The sequence below is a fragment of the Chrysochloris asiatica genome, unplaced genomic scaffold, assembly GCF_000296735.1.
Source record: "Chrysochloris asiatica unplaced genomic scaffold, ChrAsi1.0 scaffold00024, whole genome shotgun sequence".
NCBI classification, from domain to species: Eukaryota; Metazoa; Chordata; class Mammalia; order Afrosoricida; family Chrysochloridae; genus Chrysochloris; species Chrysochloris asiatica.
The window spans coordinates 28,374,153-28,383,328 of NW_006408542.1; the positions used below are offsets into that span (position 1 = coordinate 28,374,153).

At 42.7% G+C, this 9,176-nt stretch overlaps 1 pseudogene; it reads right to left on the reverse strand.

The window, feature by feature from the left end:
- Positions 1 to 3,131: 3,131 nt before the first annotated feature.
- LOC102831679 lies at positions 3,132 to 7,226 on the reverse strand (annotated as a pseudogene).
- Positions 7,227 to 9,176: the final 1,950 nt, after the last annotated feature.

Genomic DNA, 9,176 nt, shown 5'->3' on the forward strand with positions numbered 1-9,176 from the left:
CTTCAGTTTCAGTTTGAATTTGCATATCAGTAATTGATGGTCTGTTCCACAGTCTGACCCTGGAATACTATCCTACCCCAAAGAACAACAAAGTTGCAAGCCACCTCACAACATGGATGAAATTTGAGGACATTATGCTGAGTAAAATTAGTCACAAAAGGAGAAATACTGTATAGACCCATTATTGTAAAAAAAAAAACCCAAAAAAGAACCCACCCTAAAAGAGGAAAAGAAAAAAAATTTAAATTATATATATATTTGCTGATCACCAGGATATATGGGATGAGCGGAGGGGAGCGAGGAAAAGGAAGATAGAGCACAGGGTAGGGAATAGACTCAGGATAGCTTGCTTGGGTGCTGCGAGTGCGGGGTGGGCAATACACAAGAAGGGGGAGGGGAATGGAAGAACAAGGGGGATGGGAGAACAGTTAGGCAGGCTTGCATGGGCTAAGTGGGACAGAGGTAAATGATGATGTATGCACAACCTTGGAACAACAGGGATCTGGAATATAGGGATTGAGGCATGGTTTCAATGGATAAAAGAGGTAATGTTAAGGTGCTTGGCTGTCTTTTGAATCTTGGTTTCCCTTGCCTACCATTGTAAAATAGACACTTGAAGGGGAGAGAAAGAAATAGCCAGAAATATCACTATAGAAAGCTTGTAAGTCCGTCTTCTGCCTATAACTGACTGGAATACCTAACATGGGGCTACAACGTGCCCAGTGAAGGAGGCTTCCTACGGAGCCTCTACATTACATAAGACCATAGGTAGAATCCTGAACAGCATCCAGAATCTTCAGAGGAGGAAAATGTCCACTTGAAAGGACAAGCAGACCAGCCTGGAGTGGCAGAAGATCAGAAGATACTTCTTGAAAGAAAGACCTACAGGAAAAATACAAAACAACAGAGGCCGGCCAACTGATTACTACAAGAAAAATCAAGTTGCTCACCCAGGAGGCATCAAGACAAGAAGTGGTCAGGTTCCCTCAGTGCAAACCCCCTTCCAAGACTAAGACTAAATAGGAATAAACGTTCTGATTGGTGACCACGTTTGTCACCGATAAGAGGAAGTGAGGGAAAAACAGCAATGAAGCTGTGAGCTAAGCCCTACAAATTTCAATAGTCTCCTGCAAACACATGTGGGGACCTGGTTGGTCAGCAGTGTGGGAAGATCTGGGGACTCTTGGGCCCAGAGTCAGTGACATAGCCACAGAGGACTAGCATGGAGAGTGAACCGTCCAGCTGATAAGAAGAGAGGGCATATGCACAAGAACACCCACACTTGCAGATAATACCCATTTGACCTGGCTTCAATGACTGGATGATCAGAGCTCAACTAGAAGATGAAAGAAGAGGAAAAAAAGAGTATTCTCATACAATTTGATGAACTTGACCTATACCTATAGATGCAGTAGTTCAAAAGAGGGAACAAATCTTTATAGCGAGGATCATTCCCACCCCTCTATACACAGAGTAGACAGGGCTGAGCAACTTGAACATTGGGTACCCAAAATAGGGGGGGCGCGGGGACTACAAAGGCAAGAATTGACTGGCTTACAAGTTTTCAAGGGGGCCTGGAGGAAGGTAGAATCTCCATTGAGTAGTATCCAGTCTATCTAGATCCAGGGGGCATGGAGGAAGGTAGAATCTCCATTGAGTAGTATCCAGTCTATCTGGGTGGGGTGATGAAAGGAAATGCAGATAGGTCTCTTTTGATACACTATTGAGTAATTGTTATCAGGACTGATTGTAAGGGCTGGAAATATAAGGTAGACGTTTTGTAGCAAAGGGAGGGGAGTGATTGACTTTGCAGGGGATTGTAACCATGGCAATGAAACAATATTAGATAGGATGAATGTAAAGCTAATGTTCTCCCATGTAAATTACCACATAATTCACAATAAAATATATATTTTTTTAAAGTACATTAGCATAAGCACTGGACTGCTAACCACAAGGCTGGTGGTTCAAACCCACCAGATAGTTCTTGGAAACCCCATACAGGGTCACTATGAGTGAGAAGGGACTTGATAGCACTTAATAACAATAACAACATATGTGTCTTGGTGACACTACAGTTTAAGTGCCGATGCTCCATTGGAGAAAGACAAGGCAGTCAGCTATCTTAAAAACAAAACAATTCAAAACCTTATGGGTCCGTTCTATTCCATCACACGGGCTCACTATGAGTAAAAAATGACTCAATGACACCTAACAACAATAACTCAATATAGTTTTAATTTGGTTTCATCAAGACCTTTTTTTTAAGTCAGGATCCGGTTTATTTTGCCTTGGGAGTGTGGTCCTGAGAGTGACGGGTGCCACCCTGTCCGGGGCAGAGGAAGGGTCTGAGGGCTGGTTAAGGCCAGTGGCGAGAGAAACAGCGGGCCACATAGCCATGTAATGCAGTGAGGCCAGGTGGAGGCCTGGAGGCAGCTGTGGTTGGCTGGGACAGGGGGCCCCTGCCACCTGAGGTGGAAGGCACCAGACTGGGACATGGCCATGGACCCAGGCCACATGGACACCCCAGGAAGCGGGTATGGGGGTCACACAACACAGAACACAGACACAGGAAAAAGCACATGCGACATGCGGATACAGGTTTCAGCCACAGCCTGATTGGACAAAATGGTAATTACACACAAATCACGGGGGGACACACGGACTCGAGGGCCATAGAACTTGGAAGATCACAGGAAGGGGGCCTTTTGGCATGCTGCACAGGAATCATAAGAGACTTGGGAAGGTTGATCTGGAAGTCCCAATGCAGATGGTGGGCTCAGTTTGTATTCCACACTTTGTTGAGCATTTTCACCACCTCATCTGGTAGCATAATGGTTACGAATCGGGCTGGGAACCTCAAGATCAGCAGTTCGAAACTAGCAGGAGAAAGATGAGGCTTTCTGCTCCCGTAAAGATTTACAGCCTCGGAAACCCTGTACAGGCACACAACAACAACAACATCATAGATGACAAACACAACGGCCATATCTAGGCAGACCCGGCCCACCCTGGGGAATGGAGCCCTTGTAGAACGCCGTGAGCCCCTCATTCCTCATGATCTGTAGACTGCAGTCCCAAGTGCTCCGTCCTGTACTTGTGTGCCTCCAGGCCCTGCATCCGGGTCTTGATCATATCCAGTGGAGTGTTCCCAAAGACACTGGCAGCACCTGCGATGGGTCCAAAAACCAGTTGCGCAAGGAGGTCATAACAAAGAAGTGGATGGCCTGGTTGGAACCCTGCTTCAGTAAGGTGGCCGTGAGACCCTGGTATGTGTTCTTTAGCCCTTGTTCCTGAATGATCTCCTGGAGCCCATGGAAAAATCCTTTGTACTTGGGGCTGGGGAGGTCTGTTCGTGGATGAATTTCACCTTTACAGTCTCCATGGGGCAAACGACCACCACAGCCTCTGCAACCCCGGCGCCCAGGCGGCACAGCAGCCCACGAGTGCTTTGCAGTCGTCCCTGGGGGTCGCGCATATGGTTGCTGAGAAATTCAAACATGCCGAACATGGGGATGGCGCAGTAGAGCCCGGAGCTGAGGCTGCGGTACAGACCCAGGAAGCCATGGCGGCAGATTGTCTGATTCAGGCAGTCCCTGATGCCCTGGTAGCGTGGCGGGTGTGCACGCTCATCCAGCTACAGTTGTGTATTCACGTACTCGGTGCGGAAGATGATGCAGATCTCCATGCCGCCAGCCCGACCATCTGCCAGGATCGCCTTCCCAGGGTGCAACCTCCAGGACCATGAGCTGAGCAGAGTGGCCCTGGCTGGTGGGGAGGTGAGGCGCCCAGCGGCCTGGTGTCCGAGCCTCCTGCGTTTGGTGTTCCATCTGAAGGCAAGAAGATCTCTTACTCTAACGCTCCAAATGCCTGTTGGCCAGGAATGTTGACTTCAGATTAGAGCACCTGAGAGATTAACTATTACATGTATGTTGTTGTTATTAAGTGCCGTCGTGTCGGTTCCGACTCATATCGACCCTGTATAGCGCTTCCGAGGGGCGGCTGATGAGCTTGAACCACAGATCTTGTGGTTCAAACTGACTTTGCAGTCCAATGCATTAACCCACAGCGCCACACCAGAACTCACTACATGTATTGTTGTTAAGTGCCACCGAATCGGTTCCGACCCATAGCGACCCTGTGTAGGGTTTCCGAGGAGCGGCTGGTGAGCTTGAACCGCCAACCTTGTAGTTCAAACGGCTTTGCAGTCTGGCGCATTAACCCACAGCGCCACACCAGGACTCCACTACATGTATGTTGTTGTTAGGTGCCATCGAGTAGGTACCGACCCAAAGCGACCTTATGCACAACATTAGGAAACACTGCCTAATCCAGGGCCAACCTCACTATTGTTGCCACGCTTGAGTCCATCAATGCTGCCACTTGGCCAATCCATTTCGTTGGGGGTGAGTGTCAAAAGTTTCAATCTACAGAGAACATTTAAGGGCTGAGGGACCCTTGAATCTCCACAAACTTCACAGGTTTAGTTACTTGGGAATGGATTTTGGAATGATTGCTGTGATCTTTGACAACTTTAATATATCATTCATTGGGGCTGCCTCTCAGCAAACCTTCTATGAAGAGAAATCACGAAGATAGATTCATCACAAAGGGCCATAACTTTAAATCCTTTAAGCATTTCTATAAAACTCTCATATGCAGTGACAGAAAATAGGGCCTCCTGGCTTTCTACCTGTTCTCTTTCTCTAAATCTGGATTAGATACACATGCATTTATGTGTGTAAATATGTATTTTACATGCATATACACTCACATACAATTTATTCTAGAAAATAGTACAGCCAAATCTGTGACAATTTTATAAAGGTTCTGACAATTATATAAGACTTTACAAGATGTGTTTTGAATACCTAACCCCAGTATTAGTTTAAATTATCTGTTCTCTTTTCTTTTTATTTATTTTCCCCATCAACATATTTTAATGTTTCTAATTTTAGTCATCTTAAGTCTTTTTGTAATAAACATGATAAAATTAAAATCAATTTCATAAACTTTTCTGTAATCATAGGCAAACAGAATCTGTTTTGAGACAGAGAGCTATTCAAGGTCAAGAGTGGATTTGAAACTAGCTGCTCCAAAAAGGGCAATGGTAATTGAAGTGTTTTGGTCTATACCCACATAAAACTCCTTTCAGAGGGCCTGATATCACCCAGTTCTGAAAACTACTGCTTTTATTTAACATGCCAGCTATATTGATCAGCTGATGTTATTGTCGTTGTTAACTAGTGTTGAATTGGGTCTGATTCATAGCAATCAGCAGATTCATAGCAAACATGTGTAGGGTTTCCATGGAGCAGAAAATGGGTTTAAACCATCAACCTTACAGCAGCCCAGTGCTAATCCTAAAGTACCAGAACAATCTCAGAAGAATGATCCATTTTGACCACCTGTGTGACACCCAGAAAGACCTGCTCTCCACCAGAGGCGGGTGTTTTTCAAGCCAGTTTTACCAATAGGTCTCATAAATCTTTTGTGGTGCAAAGAATTAATATATTTCTTCTAGTCTTATTCTTTTTAACTCTCACCAAACAACTCTTTTCCTCATGGGTCTGGGTGAGAGCAGGTGGGAGAAGATGCTGATAGGATGCCACGGTTCAGCTTTGGATGTTTACAGAGTAAACTGTGATTGTAAAACCATGAATCTCCAATATGGGTATAAAATTACCCATCTTGGAGATATGAGTGGGCTGTGTGATTCTTTGCTTGGCTAATCAAGATCATCTCCCCTGACCCTTTGTTCTTGGGACTTCATCCAGAAGTGTGACCTGATTTGCCAGCTTTCAAAACCTGGTGAGTCAATAGCCCGATTCTGCGTAAGTGAGGTCGGTCTTCCAAACTGATGTCCCAACTGCAGATTTGGATCTTTCTAGCCTCCACAACCACGTGAGCTGTTTTCTTGACCCATGAGTTCTGTGAGACAATGCAGGAATTGTGGAACCATGGGATGTGAGGTAGAATACTGAGGGGGATAGTAGTGGTTGATATGAGGAATTGTGGAGTGGCATTGCACTAGACTGCGAACCTCAAGGTCAGCAGTTCAAGCCCACCAACTGTTCTTCAAAAGCTGTTTTTAGAGTCGCTATAAGTCAGAACCAACCCGACGGCACTTAACAAAAAAAATTAACAAAAACTTTAGGGAAGTCAAACATTTGAGATGTCTTTAAACCCCACCTCATAGGGACCACCCTCACGTTGATCTTTCTAAAAGAAAGTATTGTTGCACTTCTACATCTTGGTAACTTTACAAAACATGAATCCTACTAAATAATTAATTGACTACATAAATTCACTTATACTTTATCCCCATACTAACTGACAGTGTTTCACTGCTATTCATAAGGTTTTTAGTGGCTAATAATTTGAAAGCAGTCTACTTCTCCTTCTTCCATGTTTATTCTTAGTCTGGACATAAGCTGAAACCTGTCCACCATGTGTGGCCTTGCCATCATTTAAATTACCAGTGGCATAGCTTCCTGCATCACAGCCACACGCAAGCCACAACAGTGGGACAAACTATACTATTTCCATACTAGTCTGAGCACCACCCCCCGATTTTAGTTTTCAAAGGTATTTCTCCTTTAGTGAACATTTCCACATACTTAACTTTTTCACTGAACTTTCACTTTTTTCCTTTTCCTGGAAATACTTCATATCTCATAAGTGAATAAAGCTCTTAGTATTTTTCACACACACACACAAAGTCTTGTGATATGTTGACAACTTCTGACAATGCAATGATAAATCAATTTAAACTTTCTTAGACATTTTGGGCATCAGATCATTACTTCCTTTTTTACCTATGATCATCCAATAATTTTTCCAGCATGGAACAAGAGAAAATTGCCTAAGACTGTAAATGTTTCACTACTAAGCTTAAAGTTCTTTAGCTATTATTTGTTAGCTATTATTGTTATATTATTTGTAAAATCTTAATTTTTTAAATGATTGACAGAGACTTTGATTTGTTCCATCTGAGATCTCAGCATTACCTATAGGCTTAGTTGGAAGCTTACTGAATTGTTGGCACCTTCATAAACATGATTGTTCCTTTTACACAATCAAGACACAAACTGAATTTCACTGTTCTCCTTTCTTCCCACACCTTATTTGGAGGAAATACTTTTCATGTACCTTTTGTTCATAACTGCTTCTGTTAACAACAGCCTTCTGCCCAGATTCATTGCTTCCTCCATTGTTCTGGCCATTCTTCCCATGATTTTTTACTACTGCAGTAAAGTGTTCATTGAATTTCTACACAAATACATTACAAATGTCATAGTGTCCAACATTATATCCCACATATAAAGTAGCATATAAAAGTCTAAATGCTGGTTTTGTTCTTTTGTGTTTTTTAGTCAGTTCCTACCCAGAGCAACCCTGTATAGAGTTTCTGAAGACTACCTGGTGAATTTGAACCACCCACCATGTGATTCAAACTGACCTGGTAGTCCAGTGCTTATCCCATAGTGCCACATCAGGTCAATATATAGGTATTTTAAAAATTTGAATTAAATATGAGAAGATTTCAAAAAGTTTAGGGAAAAAAATTTCATAATCTTTTCATTCCATTTTCCACAAACTTTTTGAAACTCCCCCAGGAGCTTATTATGATGTTGCTAAGTGCCATTGAGTTCTGACTCATCACAACTCTGTCTCCCACAGAACAAAATACTGCCTTGTTCTATGCATATCCACATAATAGTTACAATATTTGAGCCCATTATTTCACCAATTGGTCCTATCCATCTCATTGAGGGTCTTCCTCTATTTTGCTTACCCTTGACTTTGACAAGCATAATACTTTCCTCCAGGTAACATGTGGTTTATTGAATCACTTACTATGTATCTTCTAGCCGTAGTCTTTTTGTAACTCCCACTAAATGACACTTTTTCTGATGTATCTGAGTAAGAAAGGGTGGGAGAAGATATTGATAGGATGGTATGAATCAGTTGTGAATGACTGTTAACAGAGTTCACTGTGATTGTAGAAACCTGGCACTCTAACATAGGTATAGTATGAGCTATCACAGAAGAAAGAAGGAGGATCTCACTACCATCAAACAAGAAGAGCCAAGAGTGGAGCACATCCTTTGGAAACAAAGATTTTGCACATTGAACCCCTTAAACTCCAGCACAAAAAGCTGTAACACCTGAAAAGCAGCAGAGGAGGAGCAGCAGAAGACAGAGTTATGGGTTTCCCAGCCCGCAGAGCATATAAATATGAGTGAACTGGACAGAAGTCTTGTTTGTAGAACTGTGGTGGCTCTGGGCACTTAATTGAGAGAGGTTTTCTGACCCACAGAACTAGAGTCAAGTGCCTTAATGCTGAGTCATATAGTAGAGTGATATGCATTGTAAACATTTATCAGCATCCCTAAAAGAGCTTTTAAACATTTTGGGGGGCATTTCTCAAGCTGAGAGAGCTGAAGATAAAATTCAAGACTTGACAGGTAATAGTAAAGGATTCTATGGGCAAAATATTGAATGATTCAGGCGGTGTCAAAAATAATAATAAATAATGGAAGGAGTACACATTCATTATACCAAGAGGAACTGGTCAATGCCAAACCATTTGAAGAGGTAGCATATACCCAAGAACCAATGGTACTGAAGGAAGCTATCCAAGACCCACTGAAAAGAGTGGAGAAAAATAAGGTTCCAGAAATTGACTGAACACAGATTGAAATGTTTCAAATGAGTGATGTAGCATTTGAGGCACTCATTCATTTATGTCAAATTTTAAAAAATTGTGACCACTTAATACTATAATTAATATCTCATACAAGTGAAATTTTGCTGAAGATAATTCAATGAGGGTTTCAGCAATACATTGACAAGGAGCCGCCAGAAATTCAACCTGGATTTAGAAGAGGATGCGGAACTAGGGAGATCATGGCTGAAAGCAGAGAAAACCAGGAAGATTCTGACTTTTGCTTTACTGTCTATGCAAAGGCATTCAACTGTGTGGATCATAACAAACTAGAGAACATTGTGAAGAATTCTGCTCATGAGGAACCTGCACACAGGTCAAGAGGAAGGCATTAGAACAGAGCAAGGAGAAACTGAATGGTTTAATATAAGAAAAGGTGTGTGTCAGGGTTGCATCCTTTCACTGTACTTATTCAATCTGTATGCTGAGCAAATAAACTGAGAAA